The 19,936-nt window shown below is 43.8% G+C and overlaps 1 protein-coding gene across 2 annotated transcripts in view; it reads right to left on the bottom strand.

Moving 5' to 3' along the window:
• Nucleotides 1–19,936, bottom strand: part of LOC126185297 (protein unc-13 homolog 4B) — a 509,766-nt gene that overhangs the window by 201,312 nt on the left and 288,518 nt on the right. The window lies entirely within an intron of this gene.

Genomic DNA, 19,936 nt, shown 5'->3' with positions numbered 1-19,936 from the left:
AGCCTTAGCGATACGCCACAGTCCACCCCCCACTGACTGAGGAAGGAAGTAGTGTGTTTGGTGACAGTGAGGAGGGGCCATATTATCAAAACAATTCCATCACGGCTGCTTGCATGATACCAGTTTGTCTGTTCGCCAAGGTACAGAGCAGTAAGCTGAGTCTTGAAAGTCTCTCCGGGTTTGCTGCCGGATCCTAAAATCAACTTGACTCGATGTTTCGGCGATCCAACTGGTCGCCATATTCAGGAAAATGCTGCTTCTGCTGATGAGTCCCGCTGAGAACTGACGCCAGTTTGCAAATCGATGTCCTATATAGGCCACCGTTCAGTACACGGGGCATGCGTCGCCCATCACGGTTTCTGCCTTTCGAGACAGGGAGGAATTTTAACATTAAGAGTGTGTTCCGTCCACTTTCTAAGATTAGGGCTCTGTGAAAGATGATTTGGGGCTTAGGAAACCCAGTGTGTACAAAATTCCGTGTCAATGTGGGAAGGCTTACATTGGCCGTTCGATTCGCACAGTGCATGACAGTGTGGAACATCGCCGTCATATGAGGCTACAACAGCCGGAAAAATCGGCGGTAGCAGAACACTGCCTAAATGAGGGACACAGTATGAAATTTGATGAAACTGTGGTAGTTCCCAACATTTCCAGTTTTTGGAACAGTGTCTATAAAGAGGCGATTGAAATTAGGTTGGCTGATAATTTAATCAACAGAGACAATGGGTTTCCTCTTAGCAAGACGTGGAATACTGTATTATCTCGCATCAAAACTGAACGTTCTTCGGTGCGATATATCGTTGCCAGCAGTGTTTCACTAAGGGCGGCGCCACCTCCCTGTCTTGGAAGGCAGAAACCGTGATGGGCGGCGCTTGCGCCGTGTACTGAACGGTGGCCTATATAGGACGTCGATTTGCAACCTGGCGTCAATTCTCAGCGGGACTCATCAGGAAAAGCAGCATTTTCCTGAAGATGGCGACCAGTTGGATCGCCGAAATATCGAGTCAAGTTGATTTTAGGATCCGGCAGCAAACCCGAAGAGACTTTCAAGGCTTATTACGCTGGGAAAGCCTACGTAATCATAGTAAGCTGAGTCGTATAGAGCCAAAACGTTCGCCAAAATCCACTGATAGTCTAGTTATCGCTGTTTGTGGGTCCTCGGCCGTATTAAGGCATTACGGCAATATGGAGAAAACCCACCGACGATCTAGAACTTGATGCTACGGAAAGAAGGCAGTAAGTACTAAGTTTCGGAAGGTATCCTTGCACATCTGGTGTCAATGACCTGTCTACGTCTTTATCACTAAGAGCAGCGGTTCTTAAACTTTTTTGCACAAGAGCCAATACTGATGTTTTGGCCTGTGGAATGCCACCGCGGGCCACTCCAGTACTGATCTTATGATTTACCAGCAACCTTCATAAATTAGAGTGTTATGAGCCCCCAATGGACCAGCTATTGTAAGGGCGTGATACGTTGGCCACCAACCCCCAAGTACTGAGAGTTAAAAGCCTGCGCTATTTGGAGCACTTCGTGTCGACTGCTCCTGTTTCAGAATGCTGCCACCTCCAGCGAGCCCAAAATCGTGACAGTGTAGTTACCTGACTAAATGTTGTTGGATTGCCAGTGTGAGCGGATGATTAATAGATTAATGACAATAACTGTACTTATCTTTAAATGGATAATGCAGTACGAGACACAACCACAAATGTTTACTAAATATTTTGAACGTCATTTTTTTCCTACTCACTGCGATGTATTAGAACAACCTTAGTTTATTTTAATGGTCCTTGCTACAAATAAGTACCGCATTTGAAGCAACAGCGCATGCGCATTCACGAATCAGCGTGACTTCCGTGTCAAAATTTATACCACAGCAGCTGATCGGTAAGGATCGCGCATGCCTATAGGTTGCCAATACTGGAAAGCAAACAATGAAATATTCCCCCTTTTACATCTTCTGGCCCAGCTACCTACCCCTTTGCCCTAAGGTAAGCGGCCAACTTCACTTACCTGACTGCCGAATTCACCAACGTCAGTTAAAATTAAGCACATGTTAAAATATTACTGTCTATTATTTTTATTTGTTACTGAGCAGGAAGACGAAACATTGTCAAGCTATCAACATGAGTTGACTTCTTTTAAATGCAGATTTTAGTTGCTAGATATATGTTATTGTAAAATAAGGCCCCACGATATTTGTTTCGGGCCGCGTATCTGTACTAATTACAGCCGAGATGCCAGAATCAAAGTAAAATATCGAGACTAGGAGACTTTAATTCCTCAGACGACATTGTCACAACCCTAATTTATCTTCTTAACATTCTGTAGTTACTCAAAACACAAAGACTTACCATAACGGCTTCCATAGTTTGTAGTTGTTGTTAAAATAAGACGGGATTTCATAAATGATAGCAAATATACTGGAAACGCGTCACATTACATCTAAAAAGGTCTTTCGATTTCTTACACTGAATAGGCAGGATCCCACACCTTTCGTTCCTGACACTACATACCGACGTCTGTATCGTGATTTGGAAGGAACAAAGCCAAAAAGAAAAATAATTAAACTGAGCCCACAGTTATCCAGGAAAGCACTGTCTCCTGCTTCAGTTTTATTTTACCAATACGCTGTCTGATTTTCAATAACAGCACATTCATTCCTATGGATCAGTTCTTCTTAACAAGCGTATCAAGCCTTTAGTTCAGACAGCGTCGATGGCTGCAGATCAAGGATTCCCAGTAACTGTTCACCGAAGACACTGTATTATAATGGTGCTGTTTATCCGGCGCCTAGTACGGTGACAGACCATGCATTAACGTCATCTTCCAGATATCTTCTCGCGTACAACCGAGAGCGGTAATAAAGTGAATGCATTATGTGTTAATATCCTCTGTTAGAAACATAATAAGACTACAGTGATGATCCCCATCTTTTCACCAGTGTGACATCTCTGCTTTCCACATGCATTCCAGCACAGTCGTGGACAGCCGCAGTCCTGACAATTCTCTTTGACCACAGTTTATAGACATATTGAATTTCGAAACAGCAAACAGTACCACATATAGAATAACTTGATACACTTTTCCTGAGTCAAAACGGAAGCATCAGAACATTGTCCCTAGAAGCTATGCAGTATGTTTGTGTCTCTTCTACTAAAACCCATGGTTAATCCTGGTGGAGGGATTTTCTACACGGAACGATTTCACTACAATATGCTGCAAGAGCCACCGGGGAAACAGCTTCCGCAGGTGTATAGCAGAATCTATCCCTCTCTATATCACCACCATCAGACTATAGAATAAAAGATATTTTACCGAATTTTGAGATTTAAAAAATTTCACGTTCTTCTTTCGGCAGGAAGTGCATCTGGGTACCGCGAGAGTGGCAGAAGATCCCTCAGTAGTAAGACGTTGGCGTCGTAATATGGAACCTTGAGGTAAGGAACTTCATACCGCATCTGAAAGGGTCGTGTAAGTTCGTACACTGAATAGCTCTTGTGTATTTGGTGGGAGAGTCCCACACTTCTAGTTTTTATTGTCTGCGTAACACCAAGTGAATGCTTTTACTGAAAATTGTAACGGCCAACGTATTTATCCTTCTTGTCCATCCGAGCTAGCACCCCGTCTCTGCAGAATTAGATGTATTAGGATTTTGTAAATTCTTACGAATTACTTTGAAGTTCTTCTTACAGAATTGTCATTTTCATTTATAAATATGGCCAGAAGGCTAAAACTGCGAACTGGTCACGTTTTCCTTGTCACTGTCTAAGATAATTCCATGACTTCATTGCAGCAAGACCGTGTTGCTTTTGTAATTGACTAAACTACTCGTTCATGGAGCGAAAAAGACTTTGACTTTCGGCTGTGGCAGAGCTGCCTCAGATAATTGTTTTAGAAGAATATTTTCTAAGGAGCGACGAAGGTCTATAAAACATTTGAACATCCAATGTACAGTGACGTGAAAAATTATGAAGCAAAATAGACTAATTTATTCCAAAGTAGTTGAGCAGCAGGGAACTGCTAAGAAAATGAAGGAATATTTAGTAGGCTGCGTCTAAGGTATCTCTCAGGTATTCGAATGAAGCCAACCATAGCAGTGTAGATTCAGTGTGGAAATAGAAATGGCCACGCCCAACAGTGCGTCACTTGCCTACAGTACGTGACGCATGCACTTGGCTGCGCTGGACACGTTTCCTTTACTCTGCCGACTGGCAATAAAAACCGTGACGTTCGAGGGGCTGGCAACCCGCGCAGTTCAGCTGAAATTTTGTAGCTTTTGCTTCTTACAGCGTGGAAGAGGCTTCACGCTTGGGAATGCAGATGAAAAACTTCACGTGAAACCTGTTGTCGCATATTAAAAAAATACAAAAAATACAAAAGTGCTCGCCTCTATAGTGGTGTGAATCTGACTCACATTCGTGGGACAAGGCTTTGACCTTTGATAGCAGCACAACTTTTTCTTTGGTACGAAAATGGTGAAGAGGTCCACTCATTCTCGTGATGATAACAGAGAAAATTGTTGAAGGCAAAGTAGCAGCTCTGGTTTCGGAAAATGCTACCAGCTGACGAGAGGATGATGTGTTGGCGACAAGCCCTCGTTCAACTATACCACTGAGCAGAGAAAGGCGAAGCTGTCGGCCATTAGCACGTAATTCCATCGGTGTCAATGCGAGTTAGTATAGTAAGTTTACAATTTTTAATTGCTTATTTGAGTAAAAGCACGTGAGGGAAGTTAAACCACATACAGGTTTTGAAACTTGCGCCTTTGACACACGGAATGGACTGACAATCGGAAACCTCAGGGTTTCACTGGTCTATTGGAGATAAATTCTTCCTTGTGCAGGACACAGTTAATTTGTTATGTTTCTACACGTTATGTGCTATCTGAAGTGCCTTTTTATAATAATAATTCTGCCTAATATAAGGGTGTCAGTTATTTAGCAGTGGGGGTATCATAATTACTTTATACAGCTTTTCATAGTTCCTGGTGCTGTCGTCTTACTTACAGTTACACTAGAGCTACTATAAAAACTTACTTTTCCAGTACCGTTTCTTAACTTTTTCGCACGAATTTTCTCATTAGCCACATATCACGCACAGCCGGATACAAAAATGGTTAAAATGGCTCTAAGCACTACGGGACTTAACACCTGAGGTCATCAGTCCCCTAGACTTAGAACTACTTAAACCTAACTAACCTAAGGACATGACACACATCCATGCCCGAGGCAGGATTCGAACCTGCGACCGTAGCAGCAGCGCGGTTCCGGACTGAAGCGCCTAGAACCGCTCGGCCACAGCAGCCGGCAGCCGGATACGAACCTGTCCCAGATTTCGCCATAAATTATGTTATTGATGCTTTTGGCATCCAAGTTTGTTCTGCCTGTTATGTCTCTCATATTTCATAAGGTCGCCCAGTCAGTACTTCTCCTGTCAAGGCGAATACAACACTGAATCTCCTTCGCCCGTCTCTCATCATTTTGTCTATGTGGCCAGCCCATCTCTGGTTGTTAATCAGCCACTAGCAGTCTTCAACTTCCATCTTTTCTCTTTCTCTTTGTCATTTATGTCCCTTCTTCAACTGCCGGGCATGTATCTTTTCATTTCTCGCTGAGAATCCCTGAATTTTTTAACTGTTAACGTACTGAACGTCCATGTTTCACTATCGTATATTAGTACCGTCTCTATGTACTGATCGCAGACTTGCAGTTTACGGCACGCTGGGAATCCACTTCTGAAAGCTTTCGATTTCGCAAATGAACTCTAAGCTACACTACTGGCCATTAAAATTGCTACACCAAGAAGAAATGCAGATGATAAACGGGTAATCATTGGACAAATATATTATACTAGAACTGACATGTGATTACATTTTCACGCAATTTGGGTGCATAGATTCTGAGATATCAGTACCCATAACAACCACCTCTGGCCGTAGTCACGACCTTGGTGCGCCTGGGCATTGAGTCAAACAGAGCTTGGATGGCGTGTACAGGTACAGCTGCCCATGCAGCTTCAACACGATACCACAGTTCATCAAGAGTAGTGACTGGCGTATTGTGACAAGCCAGTTGCTCGGCCACCATTGACCAGACGTTTTCAGTTGGTGAGAGATCTGGAGAATGTGCTGGACGGAGCAGTAGTCGAACATTTACTGTATCCAGAAAGGCCCGTACAGGACCTGCAACATGCGGTCGTGCATTATCTTGCTGAAATGTAGGGTTTCGCAGGGATCGAATGAAGGGTAGAGCCACGGATCGTAAAACACCTGAAATGTAACGTCCACTGTTCAAAGTGCCGACAATGCGAACAAGAGGTGACCGAGACGTGTAACCAGTGGCACCCATACCATCACGCCGGGTGATACGCCAGTATGGCGATGACGAATACACGCTTCCAATGTGCGTTCACCGCAATGTCGCCAAACACGGATGCGACCATCATGATGCTGTAAACAGAACCTGGATTCATCCGAAAAAATGTTTTGCCATTCTTGCACCGAGCTTCATCGTTGAGTACACCATCGCAGGCGCTCCTGTCTGTGATGCAGCGTCAAGGATAACCGCAGCCATGGTCTCCGAGCTGATAGTCCATGCTGCTGCAAACGTCGTCGAACTGTTCGTGCAGATGGTTGTTGTATTGCAAACGTCCCCATCTGTTGACTCAGGGATCGGGACGTGGCTGCACGATCCGCGGATAAGATGCCTGTCATCTCGACTGCTAGTGATACGAGGCCGTTGGGATCCAGCACGGCGTTCCGTATTACCCTCCTGAACCCACCGATTCCATATTCTGCTAACAGTCATTGGATCTCGACCAACGCAGCAGCAATGTTGCGATACGACAAACCACAATCGCGATAGGCTACAATCCGACCTTTATCAAAGTCGGAACGTGATGGCACGCATTTCTCCTGCCTACACGAGGCATCACAACAACGTTTCATCAGGCAACGCTGGTCAACTGCTGTTTGTGTATGAGAAATCTGTTGGAAACTTTCCTCATGTCAGCACGTTGTAGGTGTCGCCACCGGCGCCAGCCTTGTGTGAATGCTCTGAAAAGGTAATCATTTACATATCACAGCATCTTCTTCCTGTCGGTTAAATTTCGCGTCTGTAGCACGTCATCTTCATGTGTAGCAATTTTAAAGGCCAGTAGTGTATTTCTCCCCTTGTTGTTTACTTTGCTCATCCGGTTTTTTGTATATAGATTCGGAAACTGTATTTTTCATCATTAATATTTACTATATTCATGTGGGCATAGTAATTGTTCATTGTTTGGGTCTTCCTGTAGTTAACCTTCAGGCCTACTGCCTTATTTGTTCTGTTCAGTTCCTCCATACGTTGATGAAGTTCTTCTGAATTAGAAGAAAACAAAACAGTGACATCTGCAAATCGAAGGTGGTTCAGGTAAGGCCCGTCTATGCATATTCCTTCTTCGTTTCAGCTGATAATCTGAGACCTCTTACAATTCTGTGAGAAATGTAATTACCTTGTTTAACTCCTGTCGCAATTTGTGAACTTTTCACACTCTTGGTTTATTTTTGTGTATATTCCCAACAAAACGTTGTAATTTGAGTCTGTGGTTTGGTTTCCAACTGCTATCAAACAGATTTTATTGTTACAGAATCAAACGCTCTATCATGGTCTATAAACTCCACACAAAGTGGCAAATGCTACTCGTTAGTTCTTTCTGTTGTTTCGTTGACAGCATGTAGAGGGTCCATTATTATATACCCGCTTCTAAATGTGGATCACAATAGAAACGTGACTGACAGTTAGTCATGGAAGGGAGCGGTGTTGTCTTTTCTGCGCTGCCCACGCGGCGGCAGCAACAGCGCTGCCTCTCGGGACTGAGGCTGCTCACACGTTTCCCGAGGCTTCCCCAGTTTGCCTTGCAGGATCGTAATAGCCCTGATACTTTTTCTTCATTTGCTGCTAGGTCCGTTTTGTCGAATATAAAAATCGGTACAGAGAAACAAAGCCACACGACGATGATAAATCCCAACAGTTAGCTTAGTAGCGATTGTTTTCCGCACCTCTGTGTGGTATCCGGTAGTTAGTGAAGCAGAGACCTCAGCGAATGTAAAGTCTATGGCATTGTTCTCAGGGAAACGCCGAAAGGCATGTTCAGCTGTCTTCGAAATGTTCGCTTTCCTTCATGAAGTCTAAGGCTTGTATTTTAAAGTGTAATGTGGTAAGTGTAGGTGACTGTAACAGGCGTGCGTCGTGTGGTATCATGTTTGTATATGATGAGAGAACGCAGAGGCCAAAACTCGGTGCCAGCACATAGGCCCACACGAATAAAACTGAAGCATAAGGTTGGAAGATAAAGGTAGAGGTCGGAGCATTTACTTGTAAGCAAAAGGAAAACGCGAAGGTTTTACTTCAGACTGTATGAATAACCTTAAATTTCCTGCCATTTACTTCTAACACAAAAGCAAAAGCTTATGGTGATCTGCATTTTTCAGCAACCTTTGTTACCGAGCGGGCTGGTGCAGTGGTTACCACACTGGACTCGCATTCGGGAAGACGGTTCAAACCCGCGTCCGGCTATCCTGATTTAGGTTTTCCGTGATTTCCCTAAATCGTTTCGGGCAAATACCGGGACGGTTCCTTTGAAAGGTCACTGCCGATTTCATTCCCCTTCCTTCCCTAATCCGATGGGACCGATAACCTTGCTGTTTGGTCCCATCCCTCAAATCAACCAACCAACCCTTGTCACGTAAGCATTTGATTTCGCTGTTTTGTTGGTCGTAAGATTTCCTTTCGTTTTATTTGTTCTAAGTGAGCAGATGTGAGTAGTCAGTTAAAGTTGTCCCCATCCGATTCAGTTGAAAGCTCGGTATGTGCAGAAAGTACAATAGTGTTTTTAAGCAAGGCTGTGGAAACGTATCATGAATTATAAGAGAAATCACAACTTCCGGAAGCAAAAAGAAATAAACACGAAGTAACTCTCCGTCTACAGAAAGTTCATATCACAGGCCACCATCTTTGAAGAAAGCAAAATACGAAGGTGCTTATTACCACGGAATTATACACAGGCTGGTGCTACTGTAGAAAAAGAAATTGACAAGAGTGCAAATGGGAAATAGAAGCTGCGATAATGAACTTCGGTAACGTACACATGAACTACAAAAAGAATGCCCAAGAGGCGAAAAGTGAAAATAGTTTTATGTATACCGTTCTTTAGACTGTGTTACCAATAGCTTGCCGGCCAGAGTGGCCGTGCGGCTCTAGACGCTACAGTCTGGAGCCGAGCGACCGCTTCGGTCGCGGGTTCGAATCCTGCCTCGGGCACGGATGTGTGTGATGTCCTTAGGTTATTTAGGTTTAATTAGTTCTAAGTTCTAGGCGACTGATGACCTCCGAAGTTAAGTCGCATAGTGCTCAGAGCCTTTTGAACCAATAGCTTGAAATATACGGTATGTTTTCATAAATAAAATAGTTCAAAACCCGAATTTTGTATTAGAGCTGTAATTTCTCTTTTATCATGTCCTCTCCTAAGAATTTCCCTCTCAGTTACACGTTCCTCATCATTATCGCTATCGTCACGAAAATCATATGCAATATCTTCAAAATCTTCATCCTGTACATGTTTTACAACATTACACGGTACAAAGCAACAAACTAAAATTATTGGAACATTTGACAAGGAAACTCTTCACACAAACTGCAAAACAGGAAAATGCCTCTTTAGTTGACCAAGCCAAACTCTATCACGACCTTCTTTTTTTAAAATACCTGTTGAATGATTTGTGACTCTCCTCCGTTGGATTGCGATAGGATGTCATCAACCAGGGTCCTAGGCCATAGCTTTCATCGCCCAAAAGAACAGTGTTCAGTTAACACTTCCCCGACACTTGAATTTCTCCGTAATTTGTGAAGTACTGTCCTGGGCTAGCTAGCCTCAGCGCTAGTGAACTGTTCGTTTACATTGCACTTAGCCTGCACATTTACACTAGCGTGATCCATTCCATTCATGTATTCGTCTCTATACTGCATTAGTTTTGGAATTCGTACGTACGTACAGTCAGTTACACCAATAGTACTTCCAAATTTACACGTTTTAGCCACTTTTTTTTGCCTTAGGACGACGGAAATTTTATCGGCAAGGCAGCGATTTCCATGATCTTATTAGAAAATCTGCTCTTTTTTACTAACTGTAATTTGACGAATTCTAGATCAGCTGCATATCGAAGGAAAATCTTCTGGCAGAAAATGATTTGGAATCACTTTAACATTTTCTTCGTTGAAAAGAACAGTTCACTAATGTTGAGGCCAGCTGGCCCGGGTCAGTACAAGACAATCGAATGTGGAGAAATTCAAATGTCTGGGAAGAGTTAAGTGAATTATAAAACACTGTTCTTTTGAGTGATGGGGGTTATGGCCTAGAGCCTTAGTTGGTGACTCGCTACCGTAAACCATGAGAGAAGAGTCAGAGGAGAGTCACGAATCATCCAAGAAACTTTTTTTTTTACGTTATCGAATGTTTCAGTGATTACAGTTTGTTCCTTTGTAGTGCATAATGTTGCGGAACATCTACAAGATGAAGATTTTGAAGATGCTGCACAGGATTTCCATTAAGATCTTTCATCTGCATCGGGTAAGGACGTCTTTAATGGCCAAGTCACGTGTGGTCGTTTACAACACATAAAGCGAAAGGACGTCTGGTGGGGAAAAAAACCCAGCGAAGTCAGGTAAAGGATTTTCATACAGTCTGAAGCAAAGGCTTCGCTTCTTCCTACTGCTTACAAGTAAACGCTGCGACGTCTACTTTTACCTTCCAAGCTTGTGCTTCAGTCTTATTCATACAGCCCACTGGAACAAAGTCTGCTGATCAGGGACCTTACGCCTTCTCCTAACGGGAAAGGGAAAACAGTCAACAGCGTGTGGCGTACCTAGGACAGTTACCCATCCAAGTACTCGCCTCGCCAGACATTGTTTGACATCGGTGGTGCGACGAGAACCGCTATATTCAGCTAGATAAAGCCTTTGGCACGATAACGGCGAGCAGAACAGAAAGCGCGATCAGCCTCATTCTCTGGCTGTTGTTGCGATGGTAGCTGTCATATAGACCATTACCTTAATTGTCAATCTCTTTTTTTTTCTGGGTGATTAGTAAGAATTTTTTGTAAGAATCTTGTGTACCAGTGATAAAAGATCAGTGGTCCTGTAATTCTTCACATCTTATCTCCTCGATTTCTTGTAGCGAAGAATAACTGATAGCATTACGTAAGGCAGAATGATAATTAAAGGTTAGAGAAGTCATCAGAAATGGGGAGCTGTCTGACACATAGGGGGTGACAACCACTGCAGGACTTCCATTGCCTTCGTAATCATTTGATTCCCCCCACACTTTGTCAGTCCATCCCGGATTTCATTCTCTTTGTTTGCGACTATGTGTTTTTGTGTAATTGCAGGTGTGTTTTCCCGTCTTGGGAAATGCCATTCGTTCTGATTTAAATCGCACGACTCATAGATTACGACAGTGATCAGGTTTTCTCTAAGCAACTTGATACAGATACTGTTGCTCAAACTCAGTGACATCCATTCTCTATATCTTTTCAATTCAGTCGGGGTGAACGCAAAATACGTCTCTAACGTTGCTGCCTTGTTTTGTTCCATTTTGTGACAGATGGCAACATGTGGCCTGTTACCAAAGACGACTCTCACCAAGAGGATGCGACACTGTAACACTTTAACGGACTCTCGTGCTTCAGCACTGACGTACTGCATGCCGGCCATCTGCAAATGCGTCAATGATAATGGCTCGTTACACAGCTTTTTAAAATGTTCTTTGTTACACGCTATCGGTATTGTTACAGTTTCTCGAAACAATAGATAAAAATGAAACACGTGCCTCGAAGTAGAGAAACATACATATACATAGGCATACATTCGTTTTCTGAATAAACAAGCTGCTGGTTGCAACCGTAGCGTAGATCTTCCCAGTTAGTCCTCACCCCCAAGGCAGTTTCATTGTATTTATTTTCTTATGTGTGCATTCTACATAACTATAGGGAAACAACTTTCCAACACCATCAGCGTATAATGTTATCGATATTTATAGGTAATTGGTCTACCGAAATTTCTAGGTAATTTTCTGATTCGTTGATTACAACAAGCCGGCCGCTGTGGCCAAGCGGTTCTAGGCGCTTCAGTCCGGAACCACGCGACCGCTACTGTCGCAGGTTCGAATCCTGCCTCGGGCATGGATGTGTGTGATGTCCTTAGGTTAGTTAGGTTTAAGTAGTTCTAAGTTCTAGGAGACCGATGACCTCAGATGTTAAGTCCTATAGTGCTGAGAGCCATATGAACCTTTTTTTTTATTACGACAAACATTGCCCATTTGACTGTACAAAGCCCCGAAAGTAGATAAGGAAACTAGCTAATATGCCGTCGACATGAATCAACATATCTACACGTAGAATATAATCAGCAAGCCATCTTACGGTGTGTGTCGGAGCATACTTTGGGTACCATTATCTTTTCCCCCCTTCTCTGTTCCGTTCACGAATGGCGCGTGGGAAGAACGATTGATGGTTAACCTCCGACAAGCCAAGTTACCGCCTCAGACGCCGTGTACTTCCCAGCGTCTGGGGCGAATCCAGCACGTGTATATCAGTGCTACAGTGGACTACTATACTATTCTCGTGGGAGTTCCATTTGCCTCCTGACGAACGGCTCGTTGAGTGAGACCGAACGTGTGGACTGCTAGTGACTGGGTCTGCTCGCAGCCAGACGTGACGTCACGGCGACACCCCGCGCCTGTCCCACTGACACGGATCAGCGCCTGGCGGTCAGGGGTCGCGGCTGCGGAGGTGGAGGATACAGATAGCCACCGCCAGACGCACCGATAGCCGAACGGCGGGCTGCGCCGTGGCGCAACCGCTGCCCCCGTTTCTTATTTGTTTTCCTCTAGAGTGCACGTGGAATTTTTGTGCTCCACTGTTACTCAAAACATTGGCCTTGGAGAGCTCCGGAATGAACACGAACCACTGACTAATCTTACATCTATGTTGCCAGACAATTTAACATCTCTGTTATCTTAGAGAATAATTGATTCTGCTTTCAACTCGTGCGAGCTAAGTATCGAAACAAATGCAAAAGTAATCGCAAATAATTCATTAACTGATGGAGATCGTTCACACTGTACTATATTTTGCGCCACTCTACATTGATTTACGTATATTGGTATTATTATTTTAGTTTTTATTCGTGACTGTTTTGTTGTGTATTCCAACCAAAAGTTACACTACTGGCCGTTAAAAGTGCTGTACCACGAAGATGACGTGCTACAGACGCGAAATTTAACCGATAGGAAGAAGATGCTGTGATATGGCAAATGATTAGCTTATTAGAGCATTCACACAAGGTTGGCGCCGGTGGCAACATCTACAACGTGCTGTCATGAGGAAAGTTTCCAACCGATTTCTCATACACAAACAGCAGTTGACCGGCGTTGCCTGGTGAAACGTTGTTGTGATGCCTCCTGTAAGGAGGAGAAATGTGTACGTACCATCACGTTTCCGACTTTGATAAAGATCGGATTGTAGCCTATCGCGATGGCGGTTTATCGTATCGCGACATTGCTGCTCGCGTTGGTCGAGACCCAATGACTGTTAGCAGAATATGGAATCGGTGGGTTCAGGAGGGTAATACGGAAAGCCGTGCTGGATCCCAACGGCCTCGTATCACTAGCAGTCGAGATGACAGGCATCTTATGCGCGTGGCTGTAACGGATCGTGCAGCCACGTCTCGATCCTTGAGTCAGCAGATGGGGACGTTTGCAAGACAACAACCATCTGCACGAACAGTTCGACGACGTTTGCAGCAGCATGGACTATCAGCTCGGTGACCATGGCTGCGGTTTCCCTTGACGCTGTATCACAGACAGGAGCACCTGCGATGGTATACTCAAAGACGCAAAAGGTGCACGAATGGCAAAACGTCATTTTTTCGGAAGAAGGTTCTGTTTACAACATCGTGATGGTCGCATCCGTGTTTGGCGACATCGCGGTGAACGCGTGTATTCGTCATCGCCATACTAGCGTATCACCCGGCGTGATGGTATGGGGTGCCATTGGTTACACGTCTCGGTCACCTCTTGTTCGCATTGACGGCACTTTGAACAGTGGACGTTACATTTCAGATGTGTTAAGACCCGTGGCTCTACCCTTCATTCTATCCCTGCGAAACCCTACATTTCAGCAGGATAATGCACTACCGTATGTTGCAGGTCCTGTACGGGCCTTTCTGGATACAGAAAATGTTCGACCGCTGCCAGCACATTCCCCAGATCTCTCACCAATTGAAAACGTCTTGTCAATGGTGGCCGAGCAACTGTCTCGTCACAATACGCCAGTCACTACTGTTGATGAACCGTGGTATCGTGTTTAAGGTGCATGGGCAGCTAGCTGTACCTGCACACGCCATCCAAGCTCTGTTTGACTCAATGTCCAGGCGTATCAAGGCTTTATTACGGCCAGAGGTGGTTGTTCTGGGTACTGATTTCTCAGGATCTATGTACCCAAACTGCGTGAAAATGTAATCACATGTCAGTTCTAGTATAATATATTTGTCCAGTGAATACCCGTTTATCATCTGCACTTCTTTTCGGTGTAGCAATTTTAATGGCCAGTAGTGTAATACTGTCACTGCGTTTTTGGTGTGTGAAGTGTGTGAGCTGTCCGACATTCACCAAAGGCTGCAGAATATGTAAAGAGATGACACCACTGAATGTGCACAGGTGGATGAAGTCTAGGGAAGGGGATACCAGCATTATAGGTAAACAGCTCAACTGTAGAAACCATCAACTGCGGCCACAGCCAAAAGTCACCAGCAAACGGTCAAGCTGATTCGCATGGAGAGATATTTCACAATACAAGAGCTACCTGCACATCTAAGCGTGGTCACAAAGACGTGCAGAAGATGGTAAAAACCTAGACGCGTCGAAAAGTGTGTGCTACATATGTAGCTCGTCAGTTGAGTCCTAATTTGATGAAGAGAAGGAGGGGAAATGTGCTCATATTTACTTCCAGCGTTCGAACCTAATTAAAATTCGGTTAGCCGAGCGGTTCTAGGCGCTACAGTCTGGAACCGCACGACTGCTACGGTCACAGGTTTGAATCCTGCCTCGTGCATGGATGCGTGTGATGTCCTTAGGTTATAAATAGTGTCGGATGGTTGAGCTAACAGAATTTGCAATGTCTGAAGGCAGGAGACACGTAAGCGGCGATAGTCTGCGTAATGTTCTCTCTCCTTTACTCACATGTTTATCAGAATAACAGCAACACTTATAGAAGCTTGTTCAGTGCAACATCTAACATCCATTGACCTGTGTCCGTTGGTAATTAGCAGTGCGACTAATTTAAAGAATTTGAGCATTGTTCCCAGAGTATTTTGTACCATTTGTCATACACGATGGAAGACTATTGAAATCTGTCCCCTCTGTAATGACAGAGCTCGAAATCCGCACCATAACCTCTTCTCCAAAGCGGACCAAATGTTCGATAACTATAAAATCCGACGATTCAGTGGGCCGCAATAGGTTCTGAAGGTCATCTGTATACTCGCCAAAATAGCTCTCAATATTGCCGTTAGAATGCATTGCGGAGCTGTTATTAGAAGGACTGCGTCTTTGCTATATATATAAAAAAATACTTCTATAAAAACTATATGGTTCCAGAGACCTTATCAAGTCTCAAGCATCTATGATGTATATATGCAGCCTCAAGCAACGAATGAAAATATGTAGCAGGGCCAGGATTCCCATTCACGTCTCAGCGCCCTTGGTATTCCCCGTAATCTCGAACAGCATTGCAGAGCCCCTTCAACTGAATTGGAATAGGTGGGAGGTCCTACCTGAAACTCAGGCACAGGTGCTTTAATCAAATGAAGCTTTCTGGTTCCAGAGATCTTTTCGAGTCTCAGATATCTATGATGTATATTAGAACAAATAAGCCCTCGGTCACAAATATTAAGTCAAAATTGACCAGGTTTCGACGCTACTATGAGCGTCGTCTTCAGAATTAGACTAACTGTTCTAAAACATATTAAGTATATAATACATTAATAAAATTAAAGTTTGTACTGACTGGAAAAAGATGGCCGGCCGGGTGGCCGAGCGGTTCTAGGCGCCACAGTCTGGATCCGCGCGACCGCTGCGGTCCTCCTGATGACCTCAGATGTTAAGTCCCATAGTGCTCAGAGCCATTTTTTTGGAAAAAGATGCAGTACTTACAAGTCACATATTAAAAAAGATCTAAACCGGAAAGACGACGTCATGAATAGTTGTAAGTAAGATGGCGAGCCGCTAAGGGCTGCTCGTACTTTAGTGAACAAGGGTTGCGCTCACTAGGAAGATGCGCTAACCACTACGCCACCCTGGCACCGTGGCTTTGCACAATCGCACAGATCACCCTAACACGCCTCCCTCCTCAGCCCAAAGTCCCATTCACGTCTCAGCCCACTTGCCAGTTGTTAGCATTTCCTAATGAGCAGGAGACCCGCGTTCGAAACCCGGTCTTAGGACAAAATTTCATTCGTCGCATATTTACACATCATAGATGTTTGAGACTTCAAAAGGTCTCTGGAACCATATAGTTTCATTTGATTAAAGCACCTATGCCTAGGTTTCAGGCAGGATCCCTCGTCTCGTTCGATGCTGAAGTGCTTTTCCAATGCTGCAGTGCTGTTCGAGTTTAGGGGTAATATCAAGTGGGCTGAGGCATGAACGGCAATTTGGATTGACGACGGAGGCGTAGTACGGTAACCCTTGCTGTTGTGGCAGGGTAGTGTAGCGGTTAGCACGTGTGCCTAGTTACAGCAGGGGACCCAGGCTCGAATCCTGCCCTCGGTAGAAAATTTTCATTCGTCGCTTTAGTCTTCATAAATATATATATATATATATATATATATATATATATATATATATATATATATATATATATATATATATACTTTAGGAAGAAATTTTTTACCTAAAATTCACCCATAAGAATTGACTCTAATTTATCTATGTAACTGACAAGTTGTTAACCTCAGGCTTCCCGTTTTTCTCGAAAGGGTAACAATAGAACACATCGAAAATCATGAAACTGCGGTTCTCAGTATCACCACTCAATGCTTTAAGAGTGTGAAGTAGCAGAGCAACATGTAATGGGGCGTCCGCCAAACGTGGTTGCCAGCAGGCTTAGAGGTGCACATTATTACTATCTGTCCAACACCGTGAGTGTACATAGCACTGTAGCGAAATATGTGGGAACAAATTCTTCGCCGGACGCTGTGGCCGACCGGTTCTAGGCGCTTCAGTCCAGAACCGCGCTGCTGCTACGGTCGCAGGTTCGAATCCTGCCTCGGGAATGGATGTGTGTGCTGTACTTAAGTTAGTTAGGCTTGCTTAGTTCTAAGTCTAGGGGACTCATGACCTCAGATGTTAAGTTTCATAGTGCTTAGAGCCATTTGAACCAATTCTTCGACGTAATCAGTGGTCTGCAGTTTCTAAATCATCACACATGGTCAGCTTGTGGGCAACATCCGTACCTGGTCGACACACCCGTTCCCATTAGATCACCGTCGGGCGTTGTTAGCAGTTGGATGGGTGACCATCCGGGCCACCATGCGCTGTTGATCTCGTGATGACAGTTGGCTGAGTAGCAGCGGCTCCAGATCATGAAAACTGACAACGGCCGGAAGAGCGGTGTGCTGATCCCACGCATCTCCATCCGATGATGCCATTGGGCTGAGGAGGACACGGCGGTCTGTCAGCACCGTTGGGTCTTCCGAGACATGTTAGTACGGAGGAGGAGGTCACGTTTGTACAATTCGCGTCGGACAGACATTCTAATAACAGATGACCGGAAATGCTAGTTGAGCAGTGTGGTTAATTTTTTTGGGCCAGGTTTATGGTTTTTTGTGACAATCCTTAGCACTATTCTATTATCGCACCGCAGAGTAATCTGGCTGTGGACGGCGCGATTACGAAAACTGAGGAGAAATATTACATTTCATTTCTAAATTTGTTATTGGTGCCATAGTCATAAATATTCATTTAGAAATTTATATTTATGGAATGCTGTAAAACGGCGACACCGTGTCTGCGAACTGGTAATTACGTATTGATATTCTGTGAAACAAACTCTTGATAGCAATGATCGATTTGTCGGTCATCCTCATCATTAGTGACAGTGGCTTGGTTGGAGTGCGAGAAAACAAAATGGACGTTGGAAAAATTGGGACTTTGTACGGGTGCTGATGACCGCGCAGTTGAGCGCCCCACAAACCAAACATCATCATCATCGTTATCATCGGTTTGTCGGAAATTTAATGCTCTCAGACCTTCGTACTTTTTTATTTCTTTAAATTTAATTTTTCATTTTGTAGTTTCCATTTTGTGCTATTGCAGGATGAGTGACCTGTTACATTTGATATCAGATCTACCTATTCTGTGCTTTACTCTTGTCTCCGAATACTGCGCTACAAGGAGTAGGATCACTCATTCTCTTCAGAAAATAGGAAAAGATATCTGCTTCTGAAACACAGTCTTTATTTTGGGCACACGCACAACTTGTGTAAGTTCACTTTAAAATCTGGAATCAACGTTAGTTAAGTGCAAACGAAAAATTATTCCGTAGGAAATACTCCAAATGTGTTGATTGGTCTGCCTAACCTCATTCGTTTACCTTTCTATTCCTTCACTCTTCATACTAATCATCCTATACAATGTGATTTCTTACTTAAAGAATCTTAACTGATTACGGTCTTAAAACAACAACGACCCATTTTTGTTTCAGGGCCAGTTATTCTGACATCGTGTAACGTATAGTGTTACAGTGCACGATCGTAGATGTAAGTAGAAAATCAATTATAAGATCTGGAGGTAAATCTTTTAAGTGCTCGTATAATGAGAAAAAAATTCTCAGTACATCTGCAAACTTAAAATGACTTTTGCATATCTGTCGTCACTATGCTGATTTGCAATAGATACATTGACGATTACCTTGGCACATCTCATAGGAATGGAGACTTTTTTGGTATCTTAAAAAGCACATAGCTACTACTATATCATGCACTCAAATCATCTTCCATAAAGGAACACTTTCTGTGTAATTCATTTGGTCGTTCAGACTCATTGAATGAGTCCTTCTGCTCTCAAAGCTTCTTTGGAATTTTAATTATCGCAAGCTAAACAAAACTCGATCTCTGATACTTGTGAACTTAAGATTCGAAGTCTCACACGTTTGTCTGAGACTGTCCTAAAGTCCAAAAATGTTGAGGTTACGATTTGTACTGACTGCGATAACAAGAAACACCATTTTGTTACATCAACTATTGATTCCTCCACGACAGTATGAACTGTTGCCACTGCAATTAAAGAACACAGACAGAGAAATCTATGAGAACCTCGCAAACAAATAAAGTGGTGATATTTTCAGTTTTGTGTAACCATTACCCGACAGAGAATAAGCTGTTTTGACATTGCTCACCCTGAAGCTCCGTCTTACCTCACTAGTTTAATATTTCCCACGGCAAGTGGGATCGGTAGCTGACCAGAGACCGAGTCTTGCAGATGAGATCTCTCATTGGACAAGAGCTTCTTTGTGCAGGGAGTCACGCACATGCGACGGCATTTCCCACCGAATCGCTCCTTCTGCCACTCCTCGCCATCCGCATGTATTCAGAACGCCTGAGCAGGGCTGAAGAGAGAACCGCCTTGTGGCCGTGTGTCTTCTGTACAGTTTCTCAGACATCAGACTGAAGTATTACTTCAATAGCGACCGCTCTGTTACATAGAGGGTGATTCTTACTAACGTTTGAATCCGAAGCGACGTAGACGCCGCTGCAAGGAACTTAATATAAGACACATGGTGCCACATACGTCGGTAAATAACCCAAAAGTGAATGGCTGATGTTGAACATGTTAAGTCACCAG

This window comes from Schistocerca cancellata, chromosome 1 (assembly GCF_023864275.1).
Source record: "Schistocerca cancellata isolate TAMUIC-IGC-003103 chromosome 1, iqSchCanc2.1, whole genome shotgun sequence".
Classification (NCBI taxonomy): Eukaryota; Metazoa; Arthropoda; class Insecta; order Orthoptera; family Acrididae; genus Schistocerca; species Schistocerca cancellata.
This window is presented reverse-complemented; position numbering and strand designations above follow the sequence as displayed.